Here is an 11,099-nt window from a genome sequence, read left to right on the forward strand (position 1 = left end):
AAAAAAAAAAAAAAAAAAAAAGTTTGAGGACCCCTGGACTAGAGAATGGAAGGAAGAAGAAGAAAACACTATTTTACCAAGCCTCAAAAGGGAATTCTATACAATTATATTAGCCAAGATAAAATATTTAAAAGCGTGATAAAAATTGTTACATGCTATAAAAGTACTAACTATTGGTTTACTATTATTCTCCTGGGTATTTTAAGAGGAGAAATAATTCAGATCTAAAGGGAAGGCTGTGAAAAAAGCCCTTGAAGGATTACAGGGAGAATAATTTTCTCCCACCAGCATGAGGGCCCTGCCCAAGGGAGCCCAAAGCACAGGAGGTTTCATATAATGCAGGAGAAGCACCATTCCCTGTCTACCAAGCCATTCTAAATCATGCTCCGATGTTTTTTAATTTTTATTTATTTATTTTTTTGCCCAGAGAGCCTTTCCTTGACTATTAGTTTCCTTTTGACTTACCACACATGATCTTTCCAGCTTTCCATGAAAAAATTGAATAATCTGGCCATGGCAGGCTTCCATGGACCCTGCTGGCCAAAGGCAGACTGCCCTCTGGACCAGGCCTGTGCCCTCCGGTCCATCTCCTCAGGGTTCGCATCCCACCACCCTTACTCACCAGGCCCTGGCCTCTGACCAGTCCACCCATAGTGACAGCAAAGCCCTGTGGTCAGGGAGACTTGGTTAAAAGAACAGGTTCTGCGGGCAGCCTGCTCAGTGGGTCCAAATCCAGGTTTCTCCCTAACACTAGCTGTGTATGACCAGAACCAGTGACCTGCCCTCTCTGAGCTTCTGCTTCCTTGCCTGCGAAATGAGACTTCAGTGAGATGACGACAGGCACTTAGTACCCACTCAGTAAATGTCACAGTAGTGTCTGTTCCTATGCACTTCTGATACAAAAACTAAGAGGAATACATCTGAATTGCAGCCCAGCTTTCAAAGATTTAACCACACAAAGCAATTGCCCTTCAACTCTCTTTTCTAGCTCAGGAGACCTGGTCTACAGACATATTTTCATCCAATAAACATCTATTGACAGCTCAGTACCTATAGCCTAGTGGTTAGGGTGCCAGCCACATACAGCAGGGCTGGCGGGTTTGAACCTGGCCCAGGCCTGCTAAACAACAATGACCACCACCACCACCACAACAATAACAAAAAAATAGCCGGGTGTTGTGGTGGGCGCCTGTAACCCACCCCCATGGCAGCTACTTGGGAAGCTGAGGCAAGAGAACCACTTAAGCCCAAGAGTTTGAGGTTGCTGTGAACTGTGACAGCACAGCACTCTACCAAGGGTGACATAGTGAGACTCTGTCTCAAAAAAATATCTATTGAGCATATGTGTTAGGTATTCGGTTGAGCAGTGAAGCCTCAGAGATGGGATGTGGCCCTGTTCTCAGGAGCATGCAGCAGAATGAGGGGGGGCAGCCAATGGAACAATAGGTCCCAGCACTGCCAGGTAAAGTCATGCACAAAGCTCCCCCAACCCAGCCTGCCCAGATCGTGCAGGAGCCTGGCATTCAAGAATGACCTGAAGGTAGGTCTGACCCTTCTCCTCCTTCTAGGCTCCAATCATTTGGGGGGCTTTACTAATAGACACCCAACCTCAAATTAGCTCCACTTCACCTCCAGTTTCCCAGGCTCCACACGTGATTTTAACAAAGCTGGTCAGATCTCAAATGGAGCTCATTATAATGGAATTTTACCTGAGGCAGCCCATCCCCCACGTCTTAACATCATGGCACCCAAGATGTTGATGTGCTTGCCAGATAGGCTGGGCAAAGTAACTTCCCACCCCTGGCAGAAGTCCGGAAATTCAGAGTCTTTGGAACAAAGAACTCTGCCCTGAAGGCGTTTTCCAGCATCTCCCTGGCCAGCTGGGAACTGCCCCATTCCCCCTCGCACCACCTGCTGCCTCTTTCTAGCCCTCCTCAGACAGGAAGGGCAGGAGGACACAGAACTGAGGACACTACACAGGGACAAGCAAGCAGTGGACAAATGAGAAAGGGCATGTGTTCTGGTCTCCAGCTCTGATTTAGTAGCTCAGTGACTTTAGGCAAGAAATTTGAACTTCACTTTCTTCTTCTATAAAAATGGGCATAATATTACCTACCTTGTAGGATTATTGAGAGACAGAGATGACAAAATTCATGAAAAACAGTGTCCGGAACATAATCAGTCATAAATAACTATTGGTTACTATGATTGTGAACTATTATATAATATGTAATCTCACCAGGGTCAAAGGTTGGCCTCCAGAAAGAGACACTGGGTGGAGTTGGGGCTGAAGGGGTGGCTGAAGAGTAGGTGGGGCCGTGCTGTTGAGCCCAGCACAGCCCTGGGAGTCAAGGCGAGGCCCACGGCAGAGGCACCTGGCTGCCCTGGAGCTGACAGACACTGGCTGGCTGAGTAATTACAGAGTCACAAGGGCTCTGTTACTTTGAATAGGGACTATAGAAATTTTTCAAATACAGTTTTTTTAATTTTAGAGATGAAGTCTGTATCAAGTGTTGAAAAGGAATGGGAACAGTATGAATTATCATCCACTGTTGAAAAGCAGTGATGTCTGAGGCAGCTACTATGGAAAACGGTTTGGCATCAGATAGTGATGCTTAATAGGGAATTCCATGGGAGCCAGCAATTCCACTCCTAGGGATATGCCCCCATGTGAGCCAGCAACTCCACTCCTGGAATATGCCCCAGAGAAACCCTCCCCCATGCACCAGGAGACAAGTATAACATGTTTCTAGCAGTGTCATCAAATTATAGTAGCCCCAACTAGAAACAACCCAGATGTCTATCATCAAAAGAAAGGTCACACAAAACGTGGTGTGTTTGAACAATGGAATACCACACGGCAGTAAGAACAAATGAGCCACGGTGATGGCACAGCATTGATGAATCTCAGAAACAGGATCATGAATAAAAGAAGTGCATCACAGAAACGTACATGTATGTAAATGCCAAAGCCGTGTAAAATGAAACCACATACTGTTCTATTGTTCTGCAAAACACACATTGATGATAACTGACAAAGAAAAGCAAAGAAGTAATGAAGCAAAACTCCTTGGGGTGAGGAGTGAGGAAGGGGAATGCAGACGGAAAGAGGCAGAGGGAGCTTTGAAGGTGTCCTGAGTGTTCATCCCTAATTTAGGTGGTAGGCACAGAGTTTGCTGTCTTATCCTTTAATCTATACATAAGCATATTATAAACTTTTGTGCACATGATACACAGTTAAAAAAAAATAAGCAAAAGAACTGAAGAACTGGAGTCCCAGAGATGCTAACTAACCTTTCCAAGTTTATCAGCTAACAAATGACAGAAAGAGAAATCAATTTACCCAATCTGAGGTTAGCCAGGTGCCAGGACAGCTTTTCTTGATTTCTAAAGGGGCCTCATGCAATGGTGGGTGCTGGGCTAGAAAATTTGAAAACAACTCCAAAAGTTCTTCTTTCCCCACTGTTCAATTCACAGCATCTTGGACAGCGCCTGGCATACAGTAGGCCCTTGACCCATATCTGCTAAATGACTGACTGCACATGCCTACTTTGTGTCAGGCACTGAACTTATATCATCTAATTCTCACACGGTTCCACAAGGGAGCTATTATTATCCCTAATTTACAGATAAGGAAACTGAGATTTGGTGAGATTAACAAACCTGTCCAAGGTCACAAGCTAGAAAATGATGGAGCTAGGATTCGAATCCAAATGCCTAACTCAGACCGTTTTTCTCCTGTTCTGCCCACTGCTAGCACTATCTAATGGCCCCATCTAAAATTTCAGTCATTACAACTCTTAGCGGTGGATAAATGAAAGAAGAAAAAAAAAAATCTAAAAATTGCAATCATATGCCAAAAAACCCTGGGACCAAGAGCTGAGGGGGTCCTCTGTCTTTAGGCTCTGTCACTTGCAGGCCCAGGGCCAGCAAGCAATGTAAAGCAGTGGTTACAGGCTGGCTATGCAGCTAAGGGCCAGTTATTGCATCTCCTTAAACCTTGGTTTCTCCCATATATATACTAGAGAGAGTGACAGCACTTACCCCAGAGAGAAGCTGTGAGATTAGAGGAGATGACAAAGTGAACAGCACAGGGGCCTGGCAGGAGGCTGCCAGAGGAGGCTAGAGGTAGCCCCCCAGCTGGGCTAGGTTTCCTCCTTCCTTCTTCCAGCTGGCCTAGGTTCAGGAGTCCTTAAGGGGTAGCCAGGAGGGGATTGAGGTAGGCAAGGTGAGAACAGCTCCCTGTGGGCTAGTGAGACAATCACCTAGCACCTAGTAGGTTATCAAATGTGGCTTATTTAAAATTGAAAGAGTGTTTCTCTCTCTCAAGTTCTTTTTTATTCTTAACCTGGTACCCTGGTACCAGACTGCTAGAAAGGCACTGAGGTCTAAAGGTACTGGCAGAGGGAGCCTCCTTCTGAGAAGTCACTGTCCCCAGAGTAACCTTTGGGCAAACTGAGCTTGTTCTCCAGTCAACTTGTTCAAACTGGCTAGTAAATCTCACCTTGCTGCTCACAGACATTTATTGCAGGCCTATAACGTGCAAGACATGTATACTCAGTGCCCCGTGGCCGTCCTGTGAGTGCAGAGAACCTAGAGCTCCATGGACGCTAAGAGCATGGGCTTCTGCACACCTGAGTGTGAGTCCTGACTCCCTCCTTTGCATGCTGTGTCACCTTAGCATATTGCTTAACCCCACAAAGACTCAGTCTCATTTGCAAAGTGAACACGACAGTGATTCCTATCTCCTGGATAGGAATCTCTGGGAGATAGGAATCACTGGGTCTGGGAGGCTGTGCCTGTAACACACACAGTCCAGCATCTGGTACCAAGTGATTGTTTAGCAAGCAGCTACTACTGAAGCTATAACTCCAGTGCCAGCAGGTGGCACACACTGGATGTGTCACCAGCAAAGCCTTCAGCCTCCTGGGTAGTCTGCAGTGCCTGGAATGTCACACCTTGCATAACACCTGGAAGCTTTAACTTGACATCAGAAGGCCAGTGAGAGGCAGCAGCTTCCCAGGAACCAGCCACGGAGTCCTGCCCAGACTTCACTTTCCCGCTGGTGCAGCTGCCCACACCCTGCTGAGGACTGGGACTCTGCCCTGTGCAGAATGAAGACTTTGTGTGGCATCTGGTTTTGGGAACACTGCTTAGTCTATTCTATGGCGCGGGACCTGCAGGGCAGGTTTGTAAAAGCATGACACACACTCAGACTCACAGAGCACCGACCGCTTTTGCCTCTTGCTGCTGCCATTTACTGCCCAGCCACCCTGTCCTCCCCCAGCAAGCCAAGGGGTCTTGCGACTGCCTCCTCTCCACAAGTCACTTCAAAGGTGGGATTTCCCAAGAGGTCTCCACTTGCCCTTTCATGTGTTGGTGACAAGATCGACTTCCTCCCTGCCAGAGTGAACAAGAGTCATGGGAGTGCCTCCACTCCCTCTGTGCCCTATGCCAAATCACTCACACACTGGACCTCTGGGGACTCTCCAGGGAACTCGCCCTGAGCATCTGGACCATGAGGGCCAAGGATTCAGAAGGGAGGGCAGTTTCTCTTCCATATGTCACCACAGCAGGATGCAGTCGCTGCCACCAACGCCTAGCACTTGGATTGAGCAAGAACAGTCTGTCCCCACCCTGGACCATTTCCCCAATAGTCAGACTAGATGAGAGAGGCAAACTCTAGTGTCCGTGGGAACTGACTGCATCTCCTGCTCCACAGCTTCTCTCTGGCTTTGGCCTCCACTTTGCTTACCATTCCCTGGAACCTGATTACAAGTGACCTGTGTCCTTTATCTACCTGGGCAAGGTTTGATATCCTTCCCTTCCTGGTGTTTATGCTTCAGAACCAGCCTTTCCTGTGGGATAGTATGGCCCCCGAGGTTTGGAAAGCTGGATGAACAAAATGAAGAGGCTGTTGATATGGGGAAGAGGGAAGAGGAAGCATGAGACTGAGTCTTGGCTGCACTATCAGCACTGATTCCCCCACGGAAAGCTGAAGAGGAGCTGGCAGGCCTTCCTGTCCCTGTCTGAGGTAGGGGTGGGGCCAGAAAACCAAAGGTGAGGCCATCACAAGTCAAGAGTGAAGGAAAGTCACACCAGTGGTGAGCTGTGTCCTGGGACAGAGTGGCTGGGAGTAGTGCTGCCCTCAGGGCAAAGACTGAAATTGGCTGATAACAGCAGGGAGCAGGCTGGGGTATTGGGGCTGTGCTCAGCAGAATCAAGCTACCCCTTAGCATTAAGTTTTCCCACCCCCATCACTCCTCATCACTTTGTTTAACTTCTGCTGGCTTTGGAATGGGGTTCACTAGGATGATTAAATGTCCCATTCTTCCCTGGACGGTTTTGCTTTGTGCTCATTGTCCTGGCATATGCAAAGCATCTCCTTTCACCCCCAAAAGTATCCCTTTTGGATGATAAATTACAGTCACTTTTCTAGCATATCTAGGAGGGCACTGATGCAGAAAAAGGTTGAGGGCAAATCAGAGAGAAGCAGAACTAGAAGTGAGGTCTTAATGCCCCAAAGCAACAGCCAGGCTGGCTTCGGCCATGTGGATCTTCTCACAACTGGACAGTCATGGAGGGCGAACCTGAGAGCTACTGCCCATCCTGGGGCTCAGATCATCCTCCAGCTAAGGCCTGGTCTGGTAGCTTCTGATTCCTGTCATTCCTCAGAGCTCCTGGAACCATGCTGGGCACACAAGAATCTTTTAATCAGATCTGGTGTCTCCTTACTTCCCCCTACCTGCATCCAAAACAGGCTTATAACGGTGACAAATGGAAGCCGGACCCCTGTAACTCTCTATTCAGTAACAAACAGAATGTCAGCCAGGTACTCTATCTCTGGGTCTCCAGCCAGAGGCCCATCCCAGCCAGCATGGTGCTGCCCCTTAGGATATGTGGTGAAGAACTGAACAACTGGAACTCCCTCTCCTGTCTTAGACAACCACTTGGTCCAGCCTACTAGGCTCAGGCCATTGAAGGCCAAGGATTTGGACACCTGCTATCTATTCTAGGGTAGAAGGCAGCACTCCTGGAGGTCCTCTTGGAGCTTCACCTGAGACTTAGTACCAAAATGAGATCAGTTCTGAGATCAAATAGGAGAAGATGGACAGAGAAAACCACAGTTTATCAGGGCACCCTAAACAACACCCAACCTTCCATAATATTTGTACAAAGTTTGATGGCCTTGGTGAAAAAAGAGTAAGGGGTTGAGAAAGCTTACTAACTCTTCTCCTTACTAACTTATCTCCTTTATTAACCCATTTTCCAGTCCCTCCCTTAGCGTGATAGAGTCCAAGTCATACCTGATCAGAACTAACCAAACCTAAAGCCACGGGACATAGCCAAAGCACAGACTGTAAATTCCCCAGCTTTTTGCAGTTTGAGTCAGCCCCATGGCTTGGTTGGCTTCCCAAAACTCTTTTCAAACAGGTCCAGACAGGCTGCCTTTTGGGGCCTGAATGGGGCCATGGACTTTGGTGAAGGGGCTACTTCTGTATAAGGATCTCTAGCACCCAAAACAAAAGCCACAAGAAATCTGCAGTTTTGCTACCTCTTAGCCAGGCTGTCTGCCAGTCCTGAAACTATTCCAGAAAGATTCATAATTAACCTCCTACATTTGTATAGGAAGGTATGGGTGAAGGTCCCCCAGTACACAACACTATCAGTTAATACAGTTGACTCTCCAGTGTCCAGATAACCTATCTTCACCTTGGCAAATCATCCCCATTCCCTAGCCTGGGTTAAAACCTTTGCCAATACTATGCCTTCTCTGGTCCCAGAACCTTCTTAGTTTCTTCTGCCTACTCACTTTACTAGCAGAGATGGGCAGCAAATAAGACCACTAGGCAGAAATGGAATGAGGGGCTACCAAAGTCTACAGTGCCAGGATGCATCTCCTGATCCCTTTAAGAGATGGATAAGAGATGTGGAATTACCACAAAACCACAATCCCTTCACAGTCACTTCCTTCTGGAATCATCCCATAGCCATTCTATAACCACCGACTGTTGTGTTGGGTATCTGAACCCCTGCTCCCTCCCCTCCACCCCCGTGTGGAAGACTACCTTCCAGCAGGGAGCTGGAGCAGAGCTGAACTCTGCCCAGGAGAGCTTCTGCAACGCTCAGAAAATGCCTGCCCAACTGCTTGCCTGGGCTCTGGCCCCTCTGGCTGCAACTGAGCCCAGACAGGAGGCTGACTCACTCACCACACGGAGGAGGAGGAAGAGGAGAAGGAGAAAGAGGAGGAGGTGGAGCGGCAAGGGCCTGGGCTCAGAGACTCAAGGTACCCCGGGGAGACTGGGTCTCAGCCTCTGGTCCATGGGCTGGTGGCAGGAAGGAGGGGCAGCTGTCCGCTGGCCCTGGAGCCCACACGCTGTTCCTCCCTAGATACTGTCTCTGAATCCTCACTCACTACTCAAAGACTTGGACACCTCACTTCCCAAACAGAAACTACTCCTTGAGCCCCCTCCTCACTTTTGCTTGTCCCCGAAGTCCTCTGGACATCTATTGACAGACTCCTTTGAAAAAAATAAATGCAGTACACTAGGACCAATTAGGTCTTTGGCAGTTTAAAAAAAAAAAGTCAAGAAAGAAAAATACTCTGCTTAAAAGCCCCAACTCCACCACCGCAGGTGACCATACATGGGCCCTACAAGACAATACATAAGGCTACACGCACTTCCACCCCTAGAAGATCTTAGCGCCATCAACCAATCGCTCCTTTCTTAGTCCTCCACTCCATGCCAAGGTGCCAGGACAGAGGAAGGAAACAAATGCCTCTTGTTGCCCAAGTGTGGAGCACTGTGCTAGCAGAGCCTTTCTGCATTAAGTCGCCCGCCGGAGCGCCGACTACGTGACCGATCCCCTAGCCAGCCTGGGGCGAACTTCAGCCTTCACAGACCTCAGTGCCCCCTCAGTGTCCCAACCTCATGGCACGACAGCCTGGATCTCAGTCACCAAGTTTGCACTGAGACTTTGACTCTACTGCTTGACCCCGGGCACTCAGCCCCCTACCCCGCACGCTCCGAGCATCTGTTCCCGATCCTGAGACCCACTTCCCAGCCGCTCCCCAGTCCGCACCTGGTCTGGTCCGCGGGTGGACAAGCTGCTCTGCGCTCCCGGCGCCTCGGGCTCGGCTGCCGCGTTTTGACAAGCAGAGACAACCCAGCACCTGGCCCCGCCCCACGAACTGGCCCCGCCCCTGGCCCCGCCCACACGGCGGGTCCACCCTTGCTGAGAGCTCCGCTGGCGCTGCAACCATCTTGACTTGGAATCAACCACTGACTGCACTGTCGCCTTGGAGACTCTGCCTTGCGAAACGTTCTACGACTGCAGTCCAGGGGGCAAGGCATGTGTCTGCCCTCTGTGGGTCGGAGTTTTCGACAATCATGTGTGTACAGAGCCACGCTACTGCCTGCGATAATTGGTGATGCATCCCCGCCGCCCTGGCGGCCGTGGTTCTACCCAGCCTCCTGCGGACGCCTCCGCCAGGTGCGTCACCCCCACCTGAGCTGACCCGCCCAGGACTTAGAAGTCCGGGCACTCGGGGGCGCCTCCCGACTGGCACCAGCGGCTCTCTCAGCACTCGTGGGGAATCCTGAGTGCCGCTCGCCGTGGAGTTACTTCAGAGGCCAGGGAGCTCAGGCCGAGCCCACAGGTTAGGATAAAAGAGCACCCCGGGCCGAAGTGGAACCTGGAGTTGCATCATCGCTCCCACCCGAGGACCCTGGGCAGCGACGGCTGCTAACCACGTTCCTGGCTTGTAGCGAATCTCTTACAGCGAGCTTAGTCTCGGCTTCCCTGATCCCTGGTCCCCAGTTCCCCCTTCCCCACAGAGGCATTGGTGTGAAGGGAAGGGAGGAGATAAAGAGGTCCCGAGACCTGGAATTAGGCATGGCTGAGGAAAATTCATCACAGAAATTTTTGACTAAAAATTACTCTCTGCTCCCTAGGTACCGCGTTAGAGTCCTTCGGAAAGGTGAAAAAGATGGATGTTCCCACCATTTTAGAGCTCACTGACCAGCCAGAGAATGTATAAATAAGTAGTCATTAGAACACAATTCCAACCTAACATTCTGGAATAGAGATGCCCACCAAGTCATCCAGCAGTTGGTGACCTCCTTTTGGCAGGGAGGGTACTGCTATTCACCTCTTTCTGGGGAGGAAATCAGGGCTCAGAGGGGTAAGTTGAACAGGTGGGAAGTTGAGGCGTAGAGAGGTTAAGTGATTTGCCCACAAGATCCAGCTATTCAATGAGGGACTAGTACCAGAGGCCAGCGGATGTCCTGGTGCAGAGGAGGCACTTCTGAGACAGCTCTGCTAGGCTGTGTGACAACCAGACCCTCCCAACTCTCAATAATTGCATCAAGAGAAATGAACTGACACTAAACAGAAGGAAGAACCCTCAAACAGTGAAGTTTGTTTGCACTGAAACAGTTCTTGAAGGGGATCTCATGGAAACTTTCTGGGAAGGCTTAAACAAAAAACAGAAGAGGTGCACATAGTTTGATTGAACTTGGGACCTGACCCTCTATTTTGGGAAACAGATGAAAGGAAGAGCCTCTTCATTGGAGCAGTGCTATTGATACTTCATATGTGTAAAATGCTTTACAGTATAAAAACTCTTCAGAATATCATATTTGATCTTCATCACAGCCTTTTGAAAATACTCTCCCCCTTGTACAACTGATATGCATAATTGTCAAAGTTCTTAGACCTGGGGAGTGACAGAGCCACTTGAACCCAGGTCTTCCCTCTGTTCCTCTCACTGTTCCATACCACCTTTAAAAAAAAAAAATGAAAGTTATTTCTACACACTTTTTATCTGTTGGATAACAATCTAGATAAGCCAGCCTTGGAGAACTCAGAGGTTCTGGGTTTGGCAAACTTGAGAGATCAGAGATGTTGTCTTGGTTCCCAGCACATGCTGTCATCAGCCCCATCACCACATCCCTAACCAGGTTTTTCTCATCCTCCCCCAACACATGAACTACTCTCTGTCTCTCTCATCTATTGGTCCAGACCCTCTCTTCTTTCAGGTCCTGTCTGTCCCATCAGGCCTTTCTCAACATCTCCAGGTCAAAACGATCTGACAG

At 49.1% G+C, this 11,099-nt stretch overlaps 1 protein-coding gene across 2 annotated transcripts in view; it reads right to left on the reverse strand.

The window, feature by feature from the left end:
* The window catches only part of VDR (vitamin D receptor), a 54,735-nt gene extending 45,583 nt beyond the window's left edge, over positions 1-9,152 (reverse strand). For both annotated transcript variants that reach the window (XM_012807486.1, XM_003793570.2), the window contains exon 1: positions 9,085-9,152. The gene's annotated coding sequence lies outside the window, so the exon portion shown is untranslated. The remainder of the gene's footprint in view (positions 1-9,084) is intronic.
* Positions 9,153-11,099: the final 1,947 nt, after the last annotated feature.

The sequence above is a fragment of the Otolemur garnettii genome, unplaced genomic scaffold (assembly GCF_000181295.1).
Source record: "Otolemur garnettii isolate 467f Iridium unplaced genomic scaffold, OtoGar3 scaffold00070, whole genome shotgun sequence".
NCBI lineage: Eukaryota > Metazoa > Chordata > Mammalia > Primates > Galagidae > Otolemur > Otolemur garnettii.